This window comes from Mustelus asterias, chromosome 19 (assembly GCF_964213995.1).
Source record: "Mustelus asterias chromosome 19, sMusAst1.hap1.1, whole genome shotgun sequence".
NCBI classification, from domain to species: Eukaryota; Metazoa; Chordata; class Chondrichthyes; order Carcharhiniformes; family Triakidae; genus Mustelus; species Mustelus asterias.
The window spans coordinates 7,973,431-7,995,985 of record NC_135819.1 but is presented as its reverse complement, the minus strand read 5'-3'; the positions used below and the strand labels follow the sequence as shown (position 1 = coordinate 7,995,985).

Genomic DNA, 22,555 nt, shown 5'->3' with positions numbered 1-22,555 from the left:
AGCAAAAGCCACACTATTGATGTGGCTTTTGCTACCAAATAAACCTGTTGGACTTTAACCTGGTGTTGTTAAACTTCTTACCACATTAAAGTTGCCATTTGTTGTTTGAACCACCAGATGGAGCAGTGTGACAGGCCACAACCCCCTCAGAGCCCAAGGTCTGGCTTGGTACAGTCAAATTAAAGATAAAAGTACATAAGACATAGGAGCAGAATGAGGCCACTCGGCCCATCGAGTCTGCTTCGCCATTCAATCATGGCTGATATTTTTCTCATCCCCATTCTCCTGCCTTTTCCCCATAACCCCTGATCCCCTTATTAATCACGAACCTATCTATCTCTGTCTTAAAGGCACTCAATGACCTGGCCTCCACAGCCCTCTGCGGCAAAGAGTTCCACAGATTCACCACTCTCTGGCTGAAGAAATTCCTCCTCCTCATCTCTGTTTTAAAGGATCGTCCCTTTAGTCTGAGGTTGTGCTCTCTGGTTCTAGGTTTTCCTACTAGTGGAAAGATCCTTTCCACATCCACTCTATCCAGGCCTCGCCGTATCCTGTAAGTTTCAATAAGATCCCCCCTCATCCTTGTAAATTCCCAAGTACAGACCTAACGAGTACCTTTCTTGTGTATTCCTGACAATGGCTCTTTTTGGAGGAGAGCTCTTCCTGTCACTGTCCTGATCTGTCACAGAATAGATTAGATGCAGTTTTCCAATTCGAATCCCAGAGAGCATAGGAGCAATCTTAAAACGACTGTTTGTTTTTAAGTCCTGATCGCATGGTTTATTCTTTGATACAATTTTAAACGAGCTGTAGATTTGGGGCAGGTCGGATAACTTGGTAATCGAGTTTGTTCAATTATGCTTCTCCAGACATTAAAATAATTACGAAGCACTCCTGTTACTTGGTTTATATTCTGTCTTGCTGCGCACAGTGCAGGGTCGCACAGTGACACAGTGGTTAGCACTGCTGCCTCACAGCGCCAGGGACCCGGGTTTGATTCCCAGCTTGGGTCACTGTCTGTGTGGATTCTGTACCTTCTCTCCGTGTCTGCATGGGTTTCCACCGGGTGCTCCGGTTTCCTCCCACAGTCTGAAAGATGTGCGGGTTATGGTGCATTGGCCGTGCTAAATTGCGCCTTAGTGTCAGGGGGACTAGCTCAGGTAAATGCACAGGGTTATGGGGATAGGGCCTGGGTGGGATTGTGGTCGGTGCAGACTCGATGGGCCAAATGGCCTCCTCCTGCACTGTAGCAAACTGTGATTCTATGACTTTCACAATCATAGTCTCTCATTGCAGAGATGTTTGCAATGTGTAAACAAGATATTTCAGATCCTGCAAGGTGACGTGCTTCATTTTGTAGTCACAATGCTAATTTTAATTGTTCTGTGCATTAACCTGAATATCAAGTTCCAGTTTCCACTAATCGAAGCATGAAGTTGGGTGAGTCCATTTGAATGATATCTGACCCCTCTCCCTCTGAATGCATTACCTCCCCACACAATATAGTGTGGTCAGAAATCCCGTCTCAAGGTCACCGCTGTAGGCTGTAACTTGCACTGACGGAGACTGGTCCCAGTGGAGCCTCCCTGCTCGCTGCAGCCGAACTTGGGTCATTTCTATTTCTGGGTCGATCTTTTCTTTCTATTGTCTAACCAATGCTTTCTCCAGCTAATAGCTCCAGCCCTCCGTGCTGCTGCAGCCCTTCACTTTGTTTCAAGTATTGTAGGAGCTGGAAGTGATGTGACAATAGCTGGGATGACAAGGGTTTCGGCCTGATCTTCTCCAGCAGTTGGGGAGGCGATGGCCTGGTGGTATTATCGCTAGGCTATTAATGCAGAAACTCAGCGAATGTTCTGGGTGACCTGGGTTCAAATCCCGCCACGGCAGATGGTGGAATTCAATTATTGAAATTGAATTCAATAAAAAATACCTGGAATTAAGTATCTACTGATAACCATAAAACCAATTTTTTCTCCCTGATTTTAGCTGAGGGACTGCCCACAGGGATCACTCATGGCAATGGAATTCACCGATCTCAGCTGAGTGTTAGCCCCTTCCATTGGGACTATCACAACTAAAACCACTCCTGACATCCACGTTGTTGTCTCAGCAAACACCATTGGATTTTGTCTTCTGAGGAAAGGTTATTCAGACTGGGTTTGTTTCCACCAGAGCGAGGGGTGACTTTATTATGTGAATAGGATCCTGAATGCTGGATATGGAAAGGATGTTTCCTCTAGTGGTGAGTACAGAACTAGGGGGCACTGTTTTAACATTAGGGATTGCCCTTGGAGCAATTTGGAGAATTTTAGTTTCTTTGTGGATTGTGTGACTTTGGAACTCTCTGCCATACCTTTCTGACAAGCTCCAATTACTATTTTCCTTTATGCTCCACCGTAGAAAGGTTGCAGCACAGAAAGAGGCCATTCAGCCCATCTTGTCCCTGTCAGCCCGAAGAAACCCAGGTGCCGTTTCTAATCCCACCCTCCTGCACCCGGCCCATAGCCCAGTGGCTCACAGCACTTAAGGTGCAAATCTGGGTACTTTTTAAAAGAGTTTCAGCTCTCTGCCCCCACCACCAACTCGGGCAGCGAATTCCAGACCACCCTCTGTGGAGAAAACGTTCTTCCTCATGTCCCCTCTACACCTTCCACCGCTTACCTTGAATCTATGTCACCTGGTTCTAGAATTCTCCATCAAGGAAAACAATTTTATCCTGTCCACTCTATCCCTTCCCCTCCATAATTTAGTGCACCTCTATCAAATCACCCCTCAGTCTTCTTTGTTTCAAGGAAAATAACCCCAATCTATCCAACCTCTCCTGGTAGCGACATTCTTCTAGCCCTGGCAACATTCTTGTAAACTCATTACCATTTTGTTACAGTTTTGGGGCCTGTACAATGCCCACAATTGACTTCTTGTCTTTGCCATTTCCCATCTCGACCCAGATTGTTTCCAGAATTTACTTCCTCCTTCATTATGTAACAGAGCCACAGCACCCATTTTCCTTGCTTGTGGACGTGTTGTACTCAGATTTCAAGAAGGCAGTTAATGAAGTACCACATCCAATGGTATAGCGGGTAACGTATTGACAGAGAAGATTGACTCAGACTAGCTTTATATTCCAGATTTCTTCATTGAATTTAAATTTCACCAGCTGCCGCAGACAAAGCATGTTTCTCTGGCTAGTTCTTTTTTGGTGTGGAGATGCCGGCGTTGGACTGGGGTGGGCACAGTAAGAAGTCTCACCACACCAGGTTAAAGTCCAACAGGTTTATTTGGTAGCACAAGCCACTAGCTTTCGGAGTGCTGCTCCTTCATCAGGTGAGTGGGAGTTCTGTTCACAAACAGGGCATATAAAGACACAAACTCAATTTACAAAATAATGATTGGAATGCGAGTCTTTACAGGTAATCAAGTCTTAAAGGTACAGACAATGTGAGTGGAGAGAGGGTTAAGCACAGGTTAAAGAGATGTGTATTGTCTCCAGACAGGACAATTAGTGAGATTTTGCAAGCCCAGGCAAGTCGTGGGGGGGTTACAGATAGTGTGACATGAACCCAAGATCCCGGTTGAGGCCGTCCTGTTCTTTTTTGGAACAGGTTGCTAGCCTGTCGCTAGGGACTACATATCGAGGGGTGACGCCCCACATTAGGCATGGCTGACCAGGACATACTCCCACTCGCCATGGGAATATTGGAAGAATTTAAAGTTGATAATCAACGAGTCTGGCTACAATATGAACATAGGATGGTTATCAAATGCTGGAGGGGAACTCACACCCAGAGCTTCTGGCTTTGAGGGTGAAACACAACCTGCTGCTTTAAATACAACAGCAAGAAGTCTCACAACACCACGTTAAAGTCCAACAGCTTTATTTGGATTCACGAGCTTTCGGAGCGCTGCCCCTCCATCAGGTGAGTCTGCCTCTGGATTGCAGTGCTCCAAAAACTCGTGATTCCAAATAAACCTGTTGGACTTTAACCTGGTATTGTGAGACTTCTTGCTGTGCACACCCCAGTCCACCACCGGCATCTCCACGTCATAATACAACAGCGCAAGAGATCAAATAGGAAATCCAGAAGTAGTGAAGAGAATACGGAACTCAGTGGCACAGGAGAGAGCTGAGGTCAATGGTACAGATGTATTTAAGGGGAAGCTCGCAAAACACAAGGAAGTGAATAGTTGGGAGATTTTAATGAGGAAGGCTGGTCTGCTTAAGGTGGATTGGGTTATTGTTCGGTTCCTCTGGCTTGTCCCAAACTCCCTCCCCCCACGTGGCCACTGTCCATTGTTGTTTAGTTTTGCCCTTACTGAGCACCGACCTCTTCTCCTAATAACACATTTGCAATCCTACCTTTTGCCACTGTTGACAATTTTTCAGTCCCTAATGGCACCATGACCATGTCTCATGCCTACATCAGCTTTGTCAATCTCTCCTTAGCTCCAAAGTATCACTGACCTTACATTCGGCCCCCCTCCTCCCTCTCCAAATATATAATTCATCACACTTCTATATAAAAGCAAATTACTGCGGATTCTGGAATTTGAAACCAGCAGAGAAAATGCTGGAAAATCTCAGCAGGTCTGGCAGCATCTGTAAGGAGAGAAAAGAGCTGACGTTTCGAGTCCAGATGACCCTTTGTCAAAGCCCACATATTGCTTTGACAAAGGGTCATCTTGAACCGAAACGTCAGCTCTTTTCTCTCCGTACAGATGCTGCCAGACCTGCTGAGATTTTCCAGCGTTTTCTCTTTTGGTTTCGTCACATTTCTATCTCTTTTTAGTTCTGCAGACGAGTGATACGGACTCGAAACATTAACTCTGTTTCTCTCTCCACAGATGCTGCAAGACCTGAATTTATCCGGCATTTTCTGTTTTTATTTCAGATTTCCAGCAAACGCAGTATTTTGCTTTTAATTGGGATGGGTTGAATGTCTTGTTTCTGTCTTGCGTATTGTTCGTAAAGGCGAAGAGGAGATATGATCGAGGTACTTAAAATCATGAAAGCTTTAGAGAGAGAGTAAACTGAAGGGACCAAAACCAAGGTCACATATTTAAGGTAATTGGCAAAAGAACCACAGAATCATCCAGTTTTACAGCACAGTGAGGGGCCCTTCAGCCATCATGTCTGTGCCAGCCTTCATACACCTGTTCTAATCCCATTTTCCAGTACTTGATCCAGCCTTGCCTGCGTGTCTGTGTGTGTTTCCTCCAGGCGTTCCGGTTTCCTCCCACAGTTCAAACAACATGCTGGTTAGGGTGCGTTGGCTGTGCTAATTTCTCCCTCAGTGTACCTGAACAGGCGCCGGAGTGTGGCGACCAGGGGATTTTCACAGTAACTTCATTGCAGTGTTAACGTAAGCCAACTTGTGACACTAATAAATGAACTTTGATTCTTAGAAAAAAACACCCTCTGGGTGAAATCCAGACAGCACCTTTTATTCCAGTGCGATTGAAATCGTTACAGATCCCATGTCCAATGCAATTGGATAAACAGGGGGAGTGAAGATGAGTGGGCCAGCACAGGCTGCAATGGGCTGAGTGGCCTCCGGGAAAGACTACAACAACTCCCAGAGGGCACTGGGCCCCCGGAGCGTGCGCAGAGCCGGCGGTGTGTCGTCAGTTCCGGCGGCCGGGGCCAGTGGAGGAGGCGGCGGCGGCTCGAGACAGAGAGAGAGCGGAGCCCGGAGAGCCGCAGCGGCATGAAGCAGCCCCGACACTAACCTCACCGGAGGTGGGTAAGGGGGTGAGGGGGTAGGGGTTGTGTGTGTGGGGGTGGGGAGGGGTGTGTGTGGGGGTGGGGAGGGGTGTGTGTGGGGGTGGGGAGGGGGCTGTGTTGGGGGGAGGTAGGGGTTGCGTGTGGGGGGGGGAGGTAGGGGTTGCGTGTGGGGGGGGGAGGTAGGGGTTGCGTGTGGGGGGGGGGGAGGTAGGGGTTGCGTGTGGGGGGGGGAGGTAGGGGTTGCGTGTGGGGGGGGGAGGTAGGGGTTGCGTGTGGGGGGGGGGAGGTAGGGGTTGCGTGTGGGGGGGGGGAGGTAGGGGTTGCGTGTGGGGGGGGGAGGTAGGGGTTGCGTGTGGGGGGGGAGGTAGGGGTTGCGTGTGGGGGGGGTGTGGGTGGGGGGGGATGTGGGGGACGGGCTGGGGGGGGGAGGGGCGGGGGCTGTGGGGGGGGGAAGGGGCGGGGGCTGTGGGGGGGGGAAGGGGCGGGGGCTGTGGGGGGGGGCGGGGGGGGGGGGGCGGGGGCTGTGGGGGGGGGGCGGGGGCTGTGGGGGGGGGCGGGGGCTGTGGGGGGGGGAGGGGGCGGGGGCTGTGGGGGGGGGCGGGGGCGGGGGCTGTGGGGGGGGGCGGGGGCTGTGGGGGGGGGCGGGGGCGGGGGCTGTGGGGGGGGGCGGGGGCGGGGGCGGGGGCTGTGGGGGGGGGCGGGGGCGGGGGCTGTGGGGGGGGGGGAGGGGGCGGGGGCTGTGGGGGGGGGGGAGGGGGCGGGGGCTGGGGGGGGGGGAGGGGGCGGGGGCTGTGGGGGGGGGAGGGGGCGGGGGCTGTGGGGGGGGGAGGGGGCGGGGGCCGTGGGGGGGGAGGGGGCGGGGGCCGTGGGGGGGGGGAGGGGGCGGGGGCCGTGGGGGGGGGGGGGGAGGGGGCGGGGGCCGTGGGGGGGGGGGGGGAGGGGGCGGGGGCCGTGGGGGGGGGGGGGGAGGGGGCGGGGGCCGTGGGGGGGGGGGGGAGGGGGCGGGGGCCGTGGGGGGGGGGGGGAGGGGGCGGGGGCCGTGGGGGGTGGAGGGGGCGGGGGCCGTGGGGGGGGTGGGGGGGGTGGAGGGGGCGGGGGCCGTGGGGGGGAGGGGGCGGGGGCTGTGGGGGGGAGGGGGCGGAGAGGGGGCGGGGGAGAGGGGGTGGGTGGGCTGGGGGTGGGGGGAGGGCAGGCGGTGGGGGCTGTGGGGTAGGGGCTGAGGGGAAGAGGGTGGGGGGCTGTGAGTGGAGGGAGTGGGGGAGGGTTAGGGGTGAGGGTGGGGATTTAGGGAAAGGCTCGGGGGTGAGGGAGGGGTTGTGGGTGTGGGAAAGGTGCCAGTGTGCAGGGTGGCGCATGGAGAAGGGTGGTGGGCAGTGGCTTTAATGGCAGAAAGGGAGGTGAGGGGCTGGTTGTGACGGCAGAGGTTGAAGTTTCACATTGAAGGGCTGTGAGAGAGAGAGAGGCAGAATGCTAAATAAAGGCTGCGACTCTGAGGCTGCAAGATGACGGAGCTGTGTTCAATTTTCAGTAACCACAATAAAGATTTAATTCTAGTCTTTGAGGGTTAAATTGGGACAAAACTAACCCTTGTTAATTGCTGTTTTACTTTGTAACTGTAGATTTGAGACATGGATTGTATGATTTGTATCCATGGGTCTGGGAAGATTGAATATGCAAATGAGCAGATGTTGTTGGTTAATGCTAGTTCTGTAGTAGCTAATGTGATATCTTGAAATATGCATGTATGAAACGCTATTGTGTAAACTGTAACAGCAGAATTGAGATGTTAACCTGTTTGGTGCCAGTTTTTGTATTTCTGTCCCATGAGAGTGAAGAAAACTTGACATATTCTTTTTATTGGGTAATCTCTCTTGAAGCAGTTTGGTTTGATTTATTACTGTTTCCTCCAGGTGCTCCGGTTTCCTCCCACAGTCCAAAGATGTGCAGGTCAGGTTGATTGGCCATGCTCAATTGATCCTAGTGTCAGCGGGATTAGCAGGGTAAATGTGTGGGGTTACGGGAATAGGTCCTGGGTGGGATTGTGGTCGGCACAGACTTGATGGGCTGAATGGCCACCTTCTTTACTGTCGGGATTCTATGTTTCTCCATGTATTGGGATACAGTGACAACTATTGTTTCTTTGTGCTATATAGACAAAGCATTAAGAGTACATCGGGGAGTAGGGAAGGAGAGGGCACACAGTCTAGTGTTACAGTTACAGCTCGGGTGTAGTTAAAGGTTAGGGTGATTTTTACCAATATCCACTTTATCATAATAACTTTGCAGTTGAATGATCCCTTTTAAAAAGTGATAATTGTTGCTCTCAGAATGCACTGAAGTTGTTGGTATTTCAGTGACAGTTTTGTACTGTGTAGTCATGTTAAAAAAAAAAGCAAAACCTTAATTAGTAAATCTACGTGAGTGTAGTTTATAGTTTCTCTCCCATTGCTGCTTGGAGTCTCTGTATCTTTTTTCAATGAAATGTGTGTACTTTAGTGAGTGAAATGGTTAATTTCCAATTTTTCTCAGCGCTCAGTTATTGGGCTGCCAAGAGGTGGGTGTTCCAACAGGACACAGTTTACATATTACTCAGTTCTGAACTTCAACCCAAGCCCAGGATGATTTGCTTATGTCACCATTGTAACCCACAGCTGACATCAAATGCAGATCATCCAGTGTTTTCATTTGTGTCTGATCCTTCATGGTTAACCTTTATTTTTCTGACCCAGGGAGGAGATTGTGCTGTCAAGTCTGTTTCTTTATTTAACAAAAAGGTTCGCAGTTTCTTTCTAAAATTTGTCAAGGTTAAGTCGTGCTAAAGATACATATGGCCAGGTCACAGATGTTCGTCTAGATTTGAGGCACCATTTGCAAAACTGGTGCAAACGACCATTTTGGTGTCAGGTATAAAAGCTGAGCTTTTTGTTTTGTAACAGTGTTCGATAACTTGACTTAGTGGGTGCCGAGTCAAACATTGTCATCTGAGGCATCTTGACCACTTGATATTCCTGTCATAGTTTGACTTTTAACTGGGAAATCTGGCCTCTCGTTCCTCTCCTGCTCCTGGATCCCATCTCTGGTCTCCTTCTTTGCCCTCCTGACTGAAACTTGCACTCTTACCATATCTCCGGAGTTTTCAGAATTCCCAAAACTCTGCAGATTACTGTCGACCCATGGCGGTTGCTAAATTAACGGATTGAAGGATGGCACAGTGGTTCGCACCGCTGCCTCACAGCGCCAGGGATCCGGGTTCAATTCCCGGCTTGGGTCACTGTCTGTGCGGAGTCTGCACGTTCTCCCCGTGTCTTCATGGGTTTCCTCTGGGTGCTCTGGTTTCCTCCCATACTCCAAAGATGTGCAGGCTAGGTGGATTTGCCATGCTGAATTGCCCCTTAATGTCCCTAGACGTGTAGATTAGATGGATTAGCCATTGTAAAATGTGTGGGGTTGTGGAGGTAGGGTGGGGGGGGTAAGGTACTCTATCAGATTCGAGGGGCTGAATGCCCTCCTTCTGAACTGTCGGGATTCTATAACTACATTTCTAAGAGTGTAGATTCCTCTGCTTCAGGGCAGTCTTCCACATGTGAGCTCCAGCCCTTTCTTATTTTACTTATTTGGAACTGAGCCCCTGATCCAGATTAAACGCATTAAACTTTCCAGTAAAAGTTATGGAAATACTCAGCAGGTCTGGGAGCATGTGAGGAGGGAGGAACACAGTTAATGCTTCCAGTCGGACAGAGTGCCCTGCTGGATTCAACGTTTCCACCTTCACAGATACTGCCAGATTTGCTGAGTGATTCCAAGCATCTTGTTTTTATTTCCCGTCTCCAGATCCGTGTTTTCATTATCTGATTCCGGAAACCTGGAGCGATCCGGTCCTCTTTTCTCCTCTGACACAAGCGTTCAAAATGTGCTTATATTATCTCAAGGTTTTTTTTCTCTTGATCTGACCATGTTTACCCAGTAACTGGGGTAATTAGCGGGTGGGGAATTGGGGTAATTAGCGGGTGGGGAATTGGGGTAATTGGCGGGTGGGGAATTGGGGTAATTGGCGGGTGGGGAATTGGGGTAATTGGCGGGTGGGGAATTGGGGTAATTGGCGGGTGGGGAATTGGGGTAATTGGCGGGTGGGGAATTGGGGTAATTGGCGGGTGGGGAATTGGGGTAATTGGCGGGTGGGGAATTGGGGTAATTGGCGGGTGGGGAATTGGGGTAATTGGCGGGTGGGGAATTGGGGTAATTGGCGGGTGGGGAATTGGGGTAATTGGCGGGTGGGGAATTGGGGTAATTGGCGGGTGGGGAATTGGGGTAATTGGCGGGTGGGGAATTGGGGTAATTGGCGGGTGGGGAATTGGGGTAATTGGCGGGTGGGGAATTGGGGTAATTGGCGGGTGGGGAATTGGGGTAATTGGCGGGTGGGGAATTGGGGTAATTGGCGGGTGGGGAATTGGGGTAATTGGCGGGTGGGGAATTGGGGTAATTGGCGGGTGGGGAATTGGGGTAATTGGCGGGTGGGGAATTGGGGTAATTGGCGGGTGGGGAATTGGGGTAATTGGCGGGTGGGGAATTGGGGTAATTGGCGGGTGGGGAATTGGGGTAATTGGCGGGTGGGGAATTGGGGTAATTGGCGGGTGGGGAATTGGGGTAATTGGCGGGTGGGGAATTGGGGTAATTGGCGGGTGGGGAATTGGGGTAACTGGCGGGTGGGGAATTGGGGTAACTGGCGGGTGGGGAATTGGGGTAACTGGCGGGTGGGGAATTGGGGTAACTGGCGGGTGGGGAATTGGGGTAACTGGCGGGTGGGGAATTGGGGTAACTGGCGGGTGGGGAATTGGGGTAACTGGCGGGTGGGGAATTGGGGTAATTGGCGGGTGGGAAAGTTCAGCTCATGGTCGAGAAAACATTCTTCCTTCATCCAAAACTCCCAAAGCCAGATTGATTTGTCATTTATTTCGTTGTTGGTTCTGTGCAAATCGGCCGCTGTGTTTTCCCCATAAAACTGTGGATGCAATCGGTGTGTGTGCAAGCAGACATCGAGATACAGTTTCTGCTGTTTTACAGCATTCATTTGTTTTTTTTTCAACTTTGCTTCATTCCTGAATGATATTAGTGGCGTGGAGGAGAGTTCCAGGTGGTGGTTATTTGCTGCCCTGCTTGTCCTTCTAGGTGGTGGTGAACGTGGGTTTGGAACGTGCTGTTTAAGGAGTCTTGGTGCATGAATCTTGCAGATGGTACACACGGATGCTGCTGTGATGGAGGGAGTGAATGTTGAAGATGGTGGATGGGGTGCCAATCAAGCGGGGCTGCTTTGTCCTGGACAGTGTCAAGCTTCTCGAGTGTTGTTGCAGCTGCACCCATCCAGGCGAGTGGGGAATATTCCATCACATTCCTGACTTGTGCCTTGCAGGTGGTGGACAGGCTTTGAGGGGATCAGAAGGTGAGTGACTCGCTGCAGGATTCCTAGCCTCTGACCTGCTTTTGTAGTAAGAAGTTTAACAACACCAGGTTAAAGTCCAACAGGTTTATTTGGTAGCAAAAGCCACACAAGCTTTCGGAGCTGCAAGCCCCTTCTTCAGGTGAGTGGGAATTCTGTTCACAAACAGAGCATATAAAGACACAAACTCAATTTACATGAATAATGGTTGGAATGCGAATACTTACAACTAATCAAGTCTTTAAGAAACAAAACAACATGAGTGGAGAGAGCATCAAGACAGGCTAAAAAGATGTGTTTTGTCTCCAGACAAGACAGCCAGTGAAACTCTGTGGGGGTTACAAATAGTGTGACATGAACCCAATATCCCGGTTGAGGCCGTCCTCGTGTGTGCGGAACTTGGCTATCAGTTTCTTAAAGACTTGATTAGTTGTATTGTCTGGAGACAATACACATCTTTTTAGCCTGTCTTGATGCTCTCTCCACTCATGTTGTTTTGTTTCTTAAAGACTTGATTAGTTGTAAGTATTCGCATTCCAACCATTATTCATGTAAATTGAGTTTGTGTCTTTATAATGCTCTGTTTGTGAACAGAATTCCCACTCACCTGAAGAAGGGGCTTGCAGCTCCGAAAGCTTGTGTGGCTTTTGCTAACAAATAAACCTGTTGGACTTTAACCTGGTGTTGTTAAACTTCTATCAGTTTCTGCTCAGCGACTCTGCACCGTCGTGTGTCGCGAAGGCCGCCTTGGAGAACGCTTACCCGAATATCAGAGGCCGAATGCCTGTGACCGCTGAAGTGCTCCCCAACAGGAAGAGAACAGTCTTGCCTGGTGATTGTCGAGCGGTGTTCATTCATCCGTTGTCGCAGCGTCTGCATAGTTTCCCCAATGTACCATGCCTCGGGACATCCTTTCTTGCAGCGTATCAGGTAGACAACGTTGGCCGAGTTGCAAGAGTATGTACCGTGTACCTGGTGGATGGTGTTCTCACGTGAGATGATGGCATCTGTGTCGATGATCCGGCACGTCTTGCAGAGGTTGCTGTGGCAGGGTTGTGTGGTGTCATGGTCACTGTTCTCCTGAAGGCTGGGTAGTTTGCTGCGGACAATGGTCTGTTTGAGGTTGTGCGGTTGTTTGAAGGCAAGAAGTGGGGGTGTGGGGATGGCCTTGGCGAGATGTTCGTCTTCATCAATGACATGTTGAAGGCTCTGGAGGAGATGCCGTGGCTTTTGCTACCAAATAAACCTGTTGGACTTTAACCTGGTGTTGTGAGACTTCTTACTGTGTTTACCCCAGTCCAACGCCGGCATCTCCACATCATGGCTGCTTTTGTAGCTCAGTTCAGTTTCTGGTCAATGGTATGATTTTAAGAGGCAGGGAGGGGAATTCAGTAATGTTTATGACATCTGAGAATTGATGGATTGTTATGTGTAGGGAGGTGTATGTGTGGAGTGATGGAGCCTCGCACTCACCCCATTCTCCGTAGAACCTTTGGACGAGATGGAGTGGTTATGCTGAAATTGAATCTGTGCCCATATCCAGTCTGTTTGTGATGCAGTGAACCTTTCTGCTGCTGCCGAACCTGTTCTACATTTGACTATCTAATTACTTTCTAATCTTCGCTGACACAGACAATCTCACTGAAGCCAGAGGGAGATTTAGAAATGTTCCTGAAAGGTTTTTAATTGAAGCTATTGATTTGGATAAGGGAGTCTCGAATCCATTTGGCAGCAACCTGATGGAGCAGTTGTTGATTTGTGTTTAACTTCCTCTAATCCAACTCTGGTTGACTGATTTGATGGCCCAGGCTGTTAGAATGTAACCATGAGAAATAGGAGAAGGCCATTCAGCCCATCGAGCCTGCTGTGCCATTCAATATGATCATGGCTGATCTTGGGCTGCAACATTGTGGTCGGTGCAGACTCGATGGGCCGAATGGCCTCCTCCTGCACTGTAGGGTTTCTATGTTTCTATGTAACACCATTTTTCTGCCTGCTCCCATGTCCCTTAATTCCTTGAGAACCAAAACTCCATCAATCCCAGCCTTTAATGTGTTCAGTGATGGAGCATCCATCTCTGTGGTGGAGAATTCCAAAGATTCATAACCCTTTGAAATAATTTCTCCTTATCCCAGTCCTAAATGCTCTGCTCCTTCTGTTCTAGATTTTCCAGGCCAGGGAAACAGCCACCCTCTATCAGCCCTGCCAAACCCCTTCATAATATTCTGCATATCTCTGTGAGATCGTCTCTCATTCTTGTAAACTCCAGAGAATATAAGTGCATCAGGGGGAAATCTTGTCACTTCAGGCACCAATCGAGTGAACCTTCCCTGTACTGCCTCCAATGTATACCCTTCCTTAAATATAAAGACCAACATTTAGAGAATCATAGAATCCCTACAGTGCAGAAAGAGGCCATTCGGCCCAACAGCAATCCCACCCAGGCCCCATCCCCGTAACCCCATGTGTGTACCCTGCTAATTTCTCTGATACTAAGGGGCAATTTAGCATGGCCAATGCACCTAACCTGCACACCTTTGGACTGTGGGAGGAAACCGGAGCACCCGGAGGAAACCCACGCAGACACGGGGAGAAGGTGCAGACTCCCCGCAGTCACCCGAGGCCAGAATTGAACATGGGTCCCTGGCGCTGTGAGGCAGCAGTGCTAACCACTGTGCCACCGTGCCGACCACGTTGCATTCAGTATTTCAGCGATGGTCTCATCAAGCCCTGTCCAGTTATATTCCAATCGCATTTCAATAAAGACCAACATGGCATTTGCTTCTTCATTGCTTGCTGTACCTGCATGCGAGCATTTTGAGTTCCCTGAATGAGAACAGCCATGTCTCCCTTAACACCGGCAATTACAAGTTCTTGCCTTTTTAAAAAAAAAACTGATTTTTAAATTCTGTATACCCTCCTGCAGCCACAAACCTCTCCTTCTCGTCATGTTCTGCTGCCTCTGGGTTAACTCTCAAGTAGTTCAACTTGTAAAGTCAGGTTCAGTAGCAGTGACTCGCTGTCCATCATAGTCATCATCCTGGACACCTCTATTGTTCAACATCAGCTATCTCTCTGTTACCTTGTCACTAACTTTTTTAATCCTGTACTATGTTCGAGCTGTTTGGATACAAATTGGGCAGACTGACAACTTCCTGGTAAATCAGCTAATCTATTGAACCACAGTTATCTGCATCTTGCAGGCTGCCCTGTAACACCACACCCCCTGTGTCAGTCTGAATGTATCAGCCTCCCTGGGTGGCTTTGTTGAACTGGCTAACCTTTAACCTGGAAACATAATGTTAAAATCTGACTGATTGGTACACTTCCTTCCAAACGTGCTATCCTTCCTCACCCTCCACAGGCCCTGCTTAGATTGCTGTTGTGTACAATTGACCATGCAGTTCATAGAATCGTACAGCACAGAAGAGGCCCTTTGGCCCATCGAGTCTGCACCGACACATTAGAAATACCTGAGCTCCCACCTAATCCCATCTGCCAGCACTTGGCCCATAGCCCTGAATGTTATGACGTGTCAAGTGCTCATCCAGATACTTTTTAAATGATATGAGGCATCCCGCCTCCACCACCCTCCCAGGCAGCGCATTCCAGACCCTCACCACCACCTGGGTAAAAATGTTTTTCCTCACATCCTCCTACCCTCCCCTTGAACCTATGTCCCCTCGTAACTGACCCTTCAACTAAGGGGAACAGCTGCTCCTTATCCACTCTGTCCATGCCCTCATAATCTTGTACACCTCGATCAGGTCGCCCCTCAGTCTTCTCTGTTCCAGAGAAAACAACCCAAGCCTATCCAACCTCTCTTCATAACTTAAATGCTCCATCCCAGGCAGCATCCTGATGAATCTCCTCTGCACCCACTCCAGTGCAATCACATCCTTCCTATAATGTGGCGACCAGAACTGCACACAGTACTCCAGCTGTGGCCTCACCAAAGTTCTATACAACTCCATCATGACTTCCCTGCTTTTGTAATCTATGCCTCGATTGATAAAGGCAAGTGTCCCATATGCCTTTTTCACCACCCTAATAACATGCCCTTCTGCCTTCAGAGATCTGTGGACAAACGCGCCAAGGTCCCTTTGTTCCACAGAACTTCCTAGTGTCCTGCCATTCATTGAATACTTTCTTGTCAAATTACTCCTTCCAAAGTGTATCACCTCACACTTTTCAGGGTTAAATTCCATCTGCCTCTGATCTGCCCACTTGACCATTCCGTCTATATCTTCTTGTAGCCCAAGACACTCCGCCTCACTGTTAACCACCCGGCCAATCTCTGTGTCATCCGCAAACTTACTAATCCTACCCCCTACATATTATATCGTTTATATAAATGATGAATAATAGGGGGCCCAGCACAGATCCCTGTGGTACGCCACTGGACACTGGCTTCCAGTCACTAAAGCAGCCTTCTGTCATCACCCTATGTCTCCTACAACTGAGCCAATTTTGAATCCACTTTATCAAATTACCCTGTAACCCATGTGAATTTACCTTTACAAGTCTCCCATGTGGGACCTTGTCAAAGGCTTTTCTGAAATCCACATAAACTACATCGACTGCACTCCCCTCATCTACACACCTGGTCACCTCCTCAAAAAATTCAGTCAAATTTGTTAGGCATGACCTCCCTCTGACGAAGCCATGCTGACTATCCCTGATCAAGCTTTGCCTCTCCAAATGGAGATAGACGCTCTCCTTCAGAAGTTTCTCTAATACTTTCCCTACCACTGACATGGGACTCACTGGTCTGTCGTTGCCTGGTTTATCTCTACAACCCTTCTTAAATGGCAGAATCGCATTAGCTGCTTTCCAGTCGTCTGGCACCTCTCCCGTGATGTGGAGATGCTGGCTCTCCACCCTCCACTCCACTCACCCTCTCTCCACTCACATTGACTGTACCTTTAAGTCTTGATTACCTGTAAAGACTCGCATTCCAACATTATTTTGTAAATTGAGTTTGTGTCTTTATATGCCCTGTTTGTGAACAGAACTCCCACTGACCTGATGAAGGAGCAGCACTCTGAAAGCTTGTGGCTTGTGCTACCAAATAAACCTGTTGGACTTTAACCTGGTGTGTGAGACTTCTTACTCTGTCTTCCCCATGGCCAGAGAGGAATTGAAAATTTGGGTCAGAGCCCCTGCAATCTCCTCCCTTGCCTCCCACAGCAGCCGAGGGCACAATTAATCTGGACCTGGAGATTTATCCACTTTTAAGGCTGCCAAAACCTCCAATACCTTGTCCTTCCCTACGTCGGTTTGCTCAAGAGCCTCACAGTCTCTCTGCCTGAATTCCACACCATCGTCTTCATTCTCTTGGGTGAAGATGGATGTGAAGTATTCATTCAACACTCGACCAATGTCCTCTGGCTCCACCCACAGATTGCCCCCTTGGTCCTGAGCAGGCCCAACTCTTTCCCTGGTTATCCTCTTCCCATTAACATATTTATAGAATATCTTGGGATTTTCCCAACTTTTACCAGCCAGAGCTTTCTCATATCCCCCCCTTTGCATTCCTAATTGCTTTCTTAAGCTCCACCCTGCGCTTTCTAAACCTCACTAATGCCTCCACTGATTTATTCCCCTTGAACTTTTTAAAAGCTTTTCTTTTCCTTCTCATTGTATCCTGAATATCTCTGGTCATCCATGGTTCTCTGGGCTTGTTACTCCTATCTATCGCCCGAGAGGGAACATGCTGGGCATGCACCCTCCCCATTTCCTTTTTGAATGCTCCCCACTGCTCTCCTGTAGATTTTCCCATTAGTAACCATTCCCATAAGAACATAAGAAGCAGGAGTAGGCCATCTAGCCCCTCAAACCTGCTCCACCATTCAATAAGATCATGGCTGATCTGATAGTGGTTTAGTTCCACTTACCCGCCCGCTCCCCATAACCCTTAATTACCTTATTGATCAGAAATCGATCTACCTGTGACTACCAGTCTATCTTGGCCAGATTCTGTCTTATTTTACTAAAATCCACTCTTTCCCCCCCCCAATCCACAGCTTTTCTTTTTGCAGCTTGTCTATTTCCTTGTCCATAACGAGCTGAAATTGTACCATGTTGTGATCGTTATCACTAAAATGCTCCCCCAGCACCACCTCAACCACCTGTCTGGCTTCATTCCCCAGAATCCAACACAGCTCCCTCCCTTGTTGAACCCTCCACACATTGATTTAAAAAGTTCTCCTGTATATATTTCAAGAAATCTACTCCAACCAAGCCATTAGCACTACGTCTATCCCAGTTAATGTCGGGAAAGTTGAAATCGCCTAATATAATAACCCTATTGTTAATGTTTTACACATCTCCACAAACTGAGCACATATTTGCTCCTCAATGCCCCTCTGACTCTCAGGAAATTGAGTTTCCTGCTCTGATTCCAACACCTCAAAACTTTGACATCCCCTCTATCAACCCTTCCATTTATAGAGTCATAGAGGTTTACAGGATGGAAACAGGCCCTTTGGCCCAATTTGTCCATGCCACCCTTTTTTTTAACCACTAAGTTAGTCCCAATTGCCCGCATTTGGCCCATATCCATCTGAACCCATCGTACCCATGTAACTGTCTAAATGCTTTTTAAAAGACAAAATTGTACCCGCCTTTACTACAACCTCTGGCAGCTTGCTCCAGACACACTCCATTCTCTGTGTGAAAATGTTGCCCCTCTGGACCCTTTTGTATCTCTCACCTTAAACCTATGCCCTCTAGTTTTAGACTCCCCTACCTTTGGGAAAAGATGTTGACTATCTAGCTGATCTAAGTTCCTCATTATTTTATAGCCTCCATAAGATCATCCCTAAGCTTCCTATGCTCCAGAGAAAACAGTCCCAGTCTATATAAGACCCTCGTCAGACCCCACTTGGAGTACTGTGCTCAGTTCTGGTCGCCTCACTATAGGAAGGATGTGGAAAAGATTGAAAGGGTGCAGAGGAGATTTACAAGGATGTTGCCTGGATTGAGTGGCATGCCTTATGAGGATAGGCTGAGGGAGCTCGGTCTTTTCTCCTTGGAGAGACGAAGGATGAGAGGAGACCTAATAGAGGTGTATAAGATGTTGAGAGGCATAGATCGGGTGGACTCTGAGGCTTTTTCCCAGGGTGGAAATGTCTATTACGAGAGGACACAGGTTTAGGGTGCTGGGGGGTAGGTACAGGGGAGATGTTCAGGGTAAGTTTTTCACACACACGGTGGTGGGCGAGTGGAATCGGCTGCCGTCAGTGGTGGTGGAGGCAAACTCAATAGGGTCTTTTAAGAGACTCCAGGATGAGTACATGGAGCTTAATAGGATGGAGGGTTATAGGAAGGTCTAGAAGGTAGGGATGTGTTCGGCACAACTTGTGGGCCGAAGGGCCTGTTTGTGCTGTAGTTTTTCTATGTTCTATGTTCTATCCAGCCACTACTTATAACTCAAACCAACAAGTCCCAGTAGCATCCGAGTAAATCTGCACTCTTTCTAGTTTAATAATATCCTTTCTATAATAGGATGAGCATTTGCTGTCTTTTAATCCCAGTTCTCTATTGCTTAATGATGGCTGATTCTTTGGTTCACTTTAATTGTTATGGTGTCTGGCACATTAGACTTGACTTTGATCTCACTGAAAATCCCCCATATCAGTAATCGAGCCAGCTGAAGAATGCAGCTGACTTATCCGGTTCTAGCTGTTACTGTGAAGTATTTGATGGGAAGGAGCCTTGGCCAGGATTTCAGTGATATTCTGGAGGCTGTCACTCCAGAGCTGATTTTCCCTTTGCAGTTTATCTGTGTGTGTTACAAAAGGACCGAGCTCAAGGCCAGAGCTCTGTTCAGTAAATGCAAATTTTTATATTATTCATTCTTGGGACATGGGTGTCGCCGGCTGGCCAGCATTTATTGTAGTCATGATGTGGAGATGCCGGCGTTGGACTGGGGTGGGCACAGTAAGAAGTCTCACAACACCAGGTTAAAGTCCAACAGGTTTATTTGGTAGCAAATACCATAAGCTTTCGAAAGCTTATGGTATTTGCTACCAAATAAACCTGTTGGACTTTAACCTGGTGTTGTGAGACTTCTTACAGCATTTATTGCCCATTCCAATTGCCTGAAGGCAGTTGAGAGTCAACCACCTTGTTCTGGAGTCGCATGTAGGCCAGACTGGGAAAGGACGGCAGATTTTCTTCCCTAAAGGGCTTTCGTGAACCAGATGGGTTTTTTCGACAATGGTTTCAGGGTCATCAGTAGATTCTTAATTCCTGATATCTTTTATTGCATTCAAATTCCACCATCTGCCGTGGTGGGATTCGAACCTGGGTCCCCAGAACATTCGCTGAGTTTCTGGATTAATAGTCTAATGATAATACCACTCACTGCGCCATCGGCTCCCCATGAGGATGGGAGCTTGGCAGACTTAAATTAGAATTATGTTAGACAGGGAGAAGCTGGAATGGTGTGCAGGTGAAATACTCGACAGTTACTGAGTGTAGCATCACCAAGCAATAGCCAACAAAGAAAATGCTGATCTCTCAATGCCAGGTCAGACAGCCCCTCTCTACTTCAACGGGGATGGAGCAGAAAGGGTCGAGAGCTTCAAGCTTTTAGCTGTCCAGATCACCAGTAAACTGTCCCTCCATGCCGACACTATAGTTAAGAAAGCCCACCAACGCCTCTACTTTCTCAGAAGACAAAGGAAATTTGGCATGTCGGCTATGACTCTCAGCAACTTTTACAGATGCACCATAGAAAGCGTTCTTTCTGGTTGTAACACAGCTTGGTATGGGCTCCTGCTCTGCCCAAGACCACAAGGAACTATAAAAGGCCATGAATATAGCCCAATCTATCACGCAAACCAGCCTTCCATCCATTGTCTACACTTCCCGCTGCCTCGGCAAAGCAGCCAGCGTAATTAAGGACCCCACGCACCCCGGACATTCTCTCTTCCACCTTCCGTCGGGAAAGATACAAAAGTCTGAGGTCACGTACCAACCGACTCAAGAAAGAGCTTCCTCCCTGCTGCCGTCAGACTTTTGAATGGACCTACCTTGCATTAAGTTGATCTTTCTCTGCACCCTAGCTATGACTGTCACACTACATTCTGCACTCTCTCGTTTCCTTCTCTATGAACGGTATGCTTTGCCTGCATAGCGCGCAAGAAACAATACTTTTCACTTTATATTCATACATGTGACAATAATAAATCAAATCTTTAGGCTTGTCCTGCAATTCGAGCCCAGTTTAGTGCTGCATTCACTCCTGGTCACAGCATGAGAGAAATATCAAAGCAGTGGAAATACTGTGGAGGAAGGTCACAAGGCTGGGAGAACCGCATTTCGATGCTGGTCAAAGGATCAGAGGTGCAGCCTTGTAACAGGCAAATTCAGGAATGATGCTTGGAAACAGTGATTCGGTGACCTGCTTCTGTGTAAAGAGCTTAGAAGATAGGGTGGATACAGTAGCTGTTTAGTTGGGATTACGAGGTGGATCCAGTAGCTGTTAGTTGGGATTATAGGGCAGTTACAGGCCCTGTTTATTTGGGAATGCACGGTGGTTACAGTCCCTGTTTCGTTGGGAATATGGGGTCTTTACAGTCCCTGTTTAGTTGGGATTATAGGGCAGTTACAGTCCCTGTTTAGTTGGGAATATAGGGCAGTTACAGTCCCTCTTTAGTTGAGATTATAGGGCAGTTACAGTCCCTGTTTAGTTGGGAATCTGGGGTCTTTACAGTCCCTGTTTAGTTGGGAATAGATTATTGTACCAAGGCTTTAGAGAGAAGGAATTGAGAGCAATAAAGCAAAGGGGGTTAATTTGCACCAATTTTGAAGCTGATTGTGTTTGAAAGGTGAGTGATTCCACCATTTTGAGGTCCAGGGGGAGAGTTTGAGACAGTCTATTTTGGTTTGAGTGAAGTGAATGCAGAGGAAGGAGTTCTCAGGCCTGTTTTACAGGCAACAAAGACCTTCGAGTGGGTAAAATAGGAGGAAATTAAAGACAGGCATCAAGAAAACTGCCCTAATTCTTTGCGAGAGTTTTATTTGTCGAGAGCTGTGTGGAGATCCTCAAACGCCACCTGTGCCGTCTTTCCGCTCAGCACAGAACGTGCATTTGTGGTAAAATCACTAACCATTAATGAGCTCAGCTCACCACAAAGCTGATGATGATCCTGTGCAGAGCATTTTAGATCAGGCAGAAATAACTCCTGTCACTGATGGAAGCAGTGAGCCCCTGACTCAGAACCAGAGCAGGTTTCCTCAGTTGCAATGGTTTAGAGGTATGGTCAGGTGCAGGCTGAAGGAGCCACCCCTGTTTCCTTGCCTCTTGCTGTATGTACTGATTCTGTTCTGGACGGTGGTGGGAGTGGCTGCTTCACCAGAGTAACTCTGGGAGAGGGAGGTGAATTGTCACTCCTCTGTGAGGTTGTTGGGTGAGGACAGTCGAGGTTAGCTATGATAAGCTATTTACGAAGTTGGCACTCACTTGGGTAAGGTCCTGAAGAGCTATCTGTGAAAGTGTTCAATGAAGAGTCAGCAGCTCACGACAAACAGAAAGTGGGATTTCTTAAATAAAGATTGTTGATACTGTGTTTTATAATCTAGGTCAGAAATTCCAAGGTGTTTTATAAAGTCCGCCTAGACCACAAGTTTTGCAATTTGAATTTGGCCAGGGCGAGCATGGGTACTTCATACTTCAGGTATGATTCAAATGACCAACTAGGGAGCTTTTATCAAACAAAATTTATTTAAGAATACAGTTGACATATAGAAAGAAAATCAGCAATAATTTTTACCCATTACAAACAAGCATGATATTGTCAAGACCTTAACAGCTATGAATACTGTTCCAACACCAGCACCCCTACAAACACTCTGTTCTGGGTTTAGCACAGAAAGTAAGTATGCTCATGTGATACTGGATCTTGCAGCTTTGCAACACCTGCTGTGAATTAGTCCTTCCCAGCACATCTCGACGTAGAGCCACTGCTGGCCTCTAGCTTTTATGATGTGGAGATGCCAGCATTGGACTGGGGTAAACATAGTAAGAAGTCTCACAACAGCAGGTTAAAGTCCAACAGGTTTATTTGGTAGCAAATGCCACTAGCTTTCGGAGCGCTGCTCCTTCGTCAGGTGAGTGGGAGTTCTGTTCACAAACAGGGCATATAAAGACACAAACTCAATTTACAAAATAATAGTTGGAATGCGAGTCTTTGCAGGTAATCAAGTCTTAAAGGTACAGACAACGTGAGTGGAGAGAGCGTTAAGCACAGGTTAAAGAGATGTGTATTGTCTCCAGACAGGACAGTTAGTGAGATTTTGCAAACCCAGGCAAGTCGTTATGGGGGTTACAGATAGTGTGGCATGAACCCAAGATCCCGGTTGAGGCCGTCCTCATGTGTGCGGAACTT

The 22,555-nt window shown here is 48.3% G+C and overlaps 1 protein-coding gene across 3 annotated transcripts in view; it reads left to right on the top strand.

Moving 5' to 3' along the window:
- The first annotated feature begins 5,635 nt into the window (after nt 1–5,635).
- Nucleotides 5,636–22,555, top strand: part of LOC144507738 (non-receptor tyrosine-protein kinase TYK2-like) — a 111,895-nt gene continuing 94,975 nt past the window's right edge. For all 3 annotated transcript variants that reach the window (XM_078234994.1, XM_078234992.1, XM_078234995.1), the window contains exon 1: nt 5,636–5,737. The gene's annotated coding sequence lies outside the window, so the exon portion shown is untranslated. The remainder of the gene's footprint in view (nt 5,738–22,555) is intronic.